The sequence below is a fragment of the Bos taurus genome, chromosome 3, assembly GCF_002263795.3.
Source record: "Bos taurus isolate L1 Dominette 01449 registration number 42190680 breed Hereford chromosome 3, ARS-UCD2.0, whole genome shotgun sequence".
Taxonomy (NCBI): Eukaryota; Metazoa; Chordata; class Mammalia; order Artiodactyla; family Bovidae; genus Bos; species Bos taurus.
Window position 1 is genome coordinate 8687989 of NC_037330.1, and position 5911 is coordinate 8693899.

Sequence of the window (5911 nt, forward strand, 5' to 3'; positions counted from 1 at the left end):
TAGTCTCTTATGATCCTTTGTATTTCTGTGTTGTCTGTTGTGATCTCTCCATTTTCATTTCTAATTTTATTGATTTGATTTTTCTCTCTTTGTTTCTTGATGAGTCTGGCTAATGGTTTGTCCATTTTATTTATCCTTTCAAAGAACCAGCTTTTGGCTTTGTTGATTTTTGCTATGGTCTCTTTTGTTTCTTTTGCATTTATTTCTGCCCTAATTTTTAAGATTTCTTTCCTTCTACTAACCCTGGTGTTCTTAATTTCTTCCTTTTCTAGTTGCTTTAGGTGTAGAGTTAGGTTATTTATTTGACTTTTTTCTTGTTTCTTGAGGTATGCCTGTATTGCTATGAACTTTCCCCTTAGCACTGCTTTTACAGTGTCCCACAGGTTTTGGGTGGTTGTGTTTTCATTTTCATTCGTTTCTATGCAAATTTTGATTTCTTTTTTTATTTCCTCTGTGATTTGTTGGTTATTCAGCAGCATGTTGTTCAGCCTCCATATGTTGGAATTTTTAATAGTTTTTCTCCTGTAATTGAGATCTAATCTTACTGCATTGTGGTCAGAGAAGATGCTTGGAATGATTTCAATTTTTTTGAATTTGCCAAGGTTAGATTTATGGCCCAGGATGTGATCTATCCTGGAGAAGATTCCGTGTGCGCTTGAGAAAAAGGTGAAATTCATTGTTTTGGGATGAAATGTCCTATAGATATCAATTAGGTCTAACTGGTATATTGTATCATTTAAAGTTTGTGTTTCCTTGTTAATTTTCTGTTTAGTTGATCTATCCATAGGTGTGAGTGGGGTATTAAAGTCTCCCACTATTATTGTGTTATTGTTAATTTCCCCTTTCATACTTGTTAGCATTTGTCTTACATATTGTGGTACTCCTATGTTGGGTGCATATATATTTATAATTGTTATATCTTCTTCTTGGATTGATCCTTTGATCATTATGTAGTGTCCTCCTTTGTCTCTTTTCACAGCCTTTGTTTTAAAGTCTATTTTACCTGATATGAGTATTGCTACTCCTGTTTTATTTTGGTCTTTATTTGAGTGGTATATCTTTTTCCAGCCCTTCACCTTCAGTCTCTATGTGTCCCTTGTTTTGAGGTGGGTCTCTTGTAGACAACATATATAGGGTCTTGTTTTTGTATCCATTCAGCCAGTCTTTGTGTTTTGGTTGGGGCATTCAACCCATTTACGTTTAAGGTAATTATTGATAACTATGATCCCATTGCCATTTCCTTTATTGTTTTGGGTTCGAGTTTATACACCCTTTCTGTGTTTCCTGTCTAGAGAAGATCCTTTAGCATTTGTTGGAGAGCTGGTTTGGTAGTGCTGAATTCTCTCAGCTTTTGCTTGTCTGTAAAGCTTTTGATTTCTCCTTCATATTTGAATGAGATCCTTGCTGGGTACAGTAATCTGGGCTGTAGGTTATTTTCTTTCATCACTTTAAGTATGTCTTGCCATTCCCTCCTGGCCTGAAGACTTTCTATTGAAAGATCAGCTGTTATCTTTATGGGAATCCCCTTGTGTGTTATTTGTTGTTTTTCACTTGCTGCTTTTAATATTTGTTCTTTGTGTTTGATCTTTGTTAATTTGATTGATATGTGTCTTGGGGTGTTTCGCCTTGGGTTTATCCTGTTTGGGACTTTCTGGGTTTCTGGGACTTGGGTGATTATTTCCTTCCCCATTTTAGGGAAGTTTTCAACTATTATCTCCTCAAGTATTTTCTCATGGTCTTTCTTTTTGTCTTCTTCTTCTGGGACTCCTATGATTCAAATGTTGGGGAATTTAACATTGTCCCAGAGGTCTCTGAAATTGTCCTCATTTCTTTTAATTCATTTTTCTTTTTTCCTCTCTGATTCATTTATTTCTACCATTCTATCTTCTACTTCACTAATCCTATCTTCTGCCTCCATTAATCTACTATTTGTTCCCTCCAGAGTGTTTCTGATATCGTTTACTGCTTTATTTATTATATATTGACTCTTTTTTTAAATTTCTTCTAGGTCCTCGTTAAACCCAAGAAAGGTTTATTTCTTGCATCTTCTCAATCCTTGTCTCCAGGCTATTTAACTGTGATTCCATTTTTTTTTTTTTTTCAAGATTTTGGATCATTTTCACTATCATTATTCGGGATTCTTTATCAGGTAGATTCCCTATCTCTTCCTCTTTTGTTTGGTTGGGTGGGCATTTATCCTATTCCTTTACCTGCTGGGTATTCTTCTATCTCTTCATCTTGTTTATATTGCTGTCTTTGGAGTGGCCTTTCTGTATTCTGGCCGTCGTGGAGTTCTCTTTATTGTGGCGTTTCCTCACTGTGGTTGGGGTTGGATGGGTGGCTTGTCAAGTTTCCTGGTTAGGGAGGCTTGTGTTGGTGTTCTGCTGGGTGGAGCTGGATTTCTTCTCTCTGGAGTGCAATGAAGTGTCCAGTAATGAGTTATGAGATGTCAGTGGGTTTGGAGTGACTTTGGGCAGCCTGTATATTGAAGCTCAGGGCTATGTTCCTGTGTTGCTGGAGAATTTGCATGGTATGTCTTGCTCTGGAACTTGTTGGCCCTTGGGTGGTGCTTGGTTTCAGTGTAGGTATGGAGGCATTTGATGAGCTTCTATCGATTAATGTTCCCTGGAGTCAGGAGGTCTCTGGTGTTCTCAGGATTTGGACTTAAGCCTCCTGCTTCTGGTTTTCAATCTTATTTTTACAGTAGCCTCAAGACTTCTCCATCTATACAGCACCACTGATAAAACATCTAGGTTAAAGATGAAAAGTTTCTCCACAGTGAGGGACACCCAGAGTGGTTCACAGAGTTACATGGAGAGGGAGGGAGGGAGATAGAGGTGACCAGGATGAGATGAGGTGGAATCAAAAGAGGAGAGAGCAAGCTAGCCAGTAATCACTTCCTTATGTGAGCTCCACAGTCTGGACTGCTCAGAGATGTTCAAGGAGTTATACAAAGAAGAGAAGAGGGAGGAAGGAGACAGAGGTGGCCAGGAGGATAAAAGGGGGGAATGAAAAGGAGAGAGACAGATCCAGCCAGTAATCAGTTCCCTAAGTGTTCTTCACCATCTGGAACACACAGAAAATCACAGAGTTGGGTAGAGCAGAGAGGGGTTAGGGAGGAGACACAGGCAAGCAGGTGGAGAAAAAGGAGAGTCCAAAGGGGGAGAGTGCAGTCAAGCCACTAATCTCGCTCCCAAGTAAAAATGGGTACTGAAGATTGGGTTCTTAAAGGTACAAAATTGATAACAAATACCAAAAAGCAAAGATTAAAAATCTACAGTAGAGGTTGGATTTTCAAAAATACTATATTAAAGAGAAAAAAAGTCACAAAAATTATTATATATATATATATATATATATATATGAAGTTTGCTTTAAAAAAATAGGGTCTCTCGCTCTTTTTTTTTTTTTTTGCAAAGAAATAGTAGGTTATAAAGATGAAAATTAAGGGAGTAATAGAGGACTTAAAAATAAAAAAAAATTTTTAAATTAAAGAATCATAGTAAAAATAGTAAAAACTATATCTAGGACCTTCTCTGGTGATATTGTGGGCAGTGTGGGTCAGTTCTTTTTTGGATAGTTCCTTGATCCGGCTTATATTTCTCAAGATCTATAGGCCCCTTTCTATGTAGTTGGTACTAACTACAGGGTTTTAATCTATTGCACCTGTCACTTCCAAGGAGGTTCCCTCTGTTTTAGCTTCTTCTGTTTGCTGGTCTCTTCAGTGTCTAATTTTTGCTTCCCTGGTGGCTCAGAGGTTAAAGCGTCTGCCTCCAATGTGGGAGACCCACGTTCAATCCCTGGATTGGGAAGATCCCCTGGAGAAGGAAATGGTAACCCACTCCAGTATTCTTGCCTGGAGAATCCCATGGACGGAGAAACCTGGTAGGCTACAGTCCATGGGGTCGCAAAGAGTCGGACACGACTGAGTGACTTCACTTTCACTTCCAGTGTCTAATTTCCACCCTGACACAAGGGGGCGGTGGTGGACACTTTTTTTAGGCTCCATTGTTCAGTCGTGCTGTGGGGAGGGAGGGACGCTGCAAAAAAATAACACTGGCATGTGCTCGCAGTGTCTTGGCCACACTGGGTTTGACCCTGCTCACGGGGTGTGTGCTTTCCCTGTCTACACTGCTCAGGCTCTAGGTTCCTCTGCCGGGAACTGTCTGAAGCTGGCCCTGGGTTGTACGCACTTCCCGGGTCTAAGCCGCTCAGGTTCAGGCACTCAGGTACTCCTCAGAGGCACAGAATCGGTTGATATGCCCTTCCCAGGTCCGTGCAGCTCAGATGACCAGGTGTTTGGCGAGCACCGTCGCTGCGACTTATCTCCTCTCCTGTCCCTGCAGCTCGGTTTTCTGGGTGTACAACTGGCACACCTTCTCAGGCGGATGTCTACCATCCCGAATCCCAAGAAGTCTTAGCAACAAAGCCTGCTTGCGGTTTGGTAGATAATGCCTCTCTGGGGCCGCGATTGCCCGCTTCCGGGTCTGGCTCCCTGTCACTGGAGGGGGATGGTCTGCAGCCGGCTAGCTGCGTTCAGTCCTTCGTTCTGTGAGCGGGCCTGACGGTGTCTTAGGTTAGGGCTTTGCGCGTGGTAGCTATCCCGCAGTCTGGTTTGCTAGCCCAAGTTAGTTTGCTCAGATTGCCCTCAGGCATTCAGGCCCAGTCCTTACTCTAAGCAATGCAGCCCGCTCCTCCCTGCCCAGCCCCCGCTTGCTAGTGGTGGGTGCAGGCGTCTGCGCTGCTTCTCCGCTGGGGGAGTTACCATTGGGCAAGTAATTTGTGGGTTTTAATTATTTATTTTTCCTCCCAGTTATGTTGCCCTCTGTGGTTCCAAGGCTCACCACAGACTCGGCAGTGAGAGTGTTTGGAAACTTCTGTCTTTTTTAAGACTCCCTTCCCAGGACAGAGCTCCATCCCTACCTCTTTTGTCTCTCTTTTTGTCTTTTATATTTTTTCCTACCTGCTTTTGAAGACAATGGGCTGCTTTTCTGGGGGCCTGATGTCCTCTGCCGGCATTCAGAAGTTGTTTTGTGGAATTTACTCCGCGTTCAAATGTTATTTTGATGAATTTGTGGGGGAGAAAGTGGTCTCCCCGTCCTATTCCTCTGCCATCTTAGGACCGCCCCCCAATGTTTAATTTTAAATAGTTTTTTTATGTGTGTGTTTTGCCAGAAAGAGAGACATAAGCAAAAAATCAAAATGTTCACCGCTCTTATTAGTCTTGTTCTCATGTATTTTCATTTGGAAGATACACAGGTCCATGAAATCCCCAGATCTGAACACTGTGCTAAGAAGTGACCTTTAACGTGTGTCTTTGAGAGCCTGTGGAGCTTCTACAGAGAAAGCTCCCAGTGTCCACCTGGCAATACAATGCTCAGCTCCTGGCCCCAGTGTGGAGAGAAAGAGGGGGTCTCTGTGCTAGAAGCGAGTGCTGCTGAGACTCAGACAAGGTCTGTGAATGCAGGAGTCTGGATTCCAGCCCAGAGACAAGTGGAGAACAAGGGATCCTTAGTCTTTGAGTCTTTATAGGACGGTAGGAATTGGGCATAGAGACTGAGAGAAAAATGATGATCAGGAAGGTAGCTTGCATCTTGTCTTCCTTAGAGTGTGTGTGTGTGTTAGTCATTTAATCGTGTCTGACTCTTTGCGACCCTATGGAGTGTAGCCTGCCGACGCTCCTCTGTCCATGGGATTCTCCAGGCAAATATACTGGAGTGGATTGCCAGTCTCTTCTCCATGTCCCTAGATTACAGGGATCCAGCCCAGCTTCCTGCTATTTATCACATTGGCCACTAGAGGGTGCGGTGCAGGAGATTGTCCCCTGGAGCAACACTTCCTCCCGTCTCCTCTAAGTGTCAATAACGGAACTGGGTGGGGGCTGCGGCGGCGCGGGGCGGGGCGGAGAATC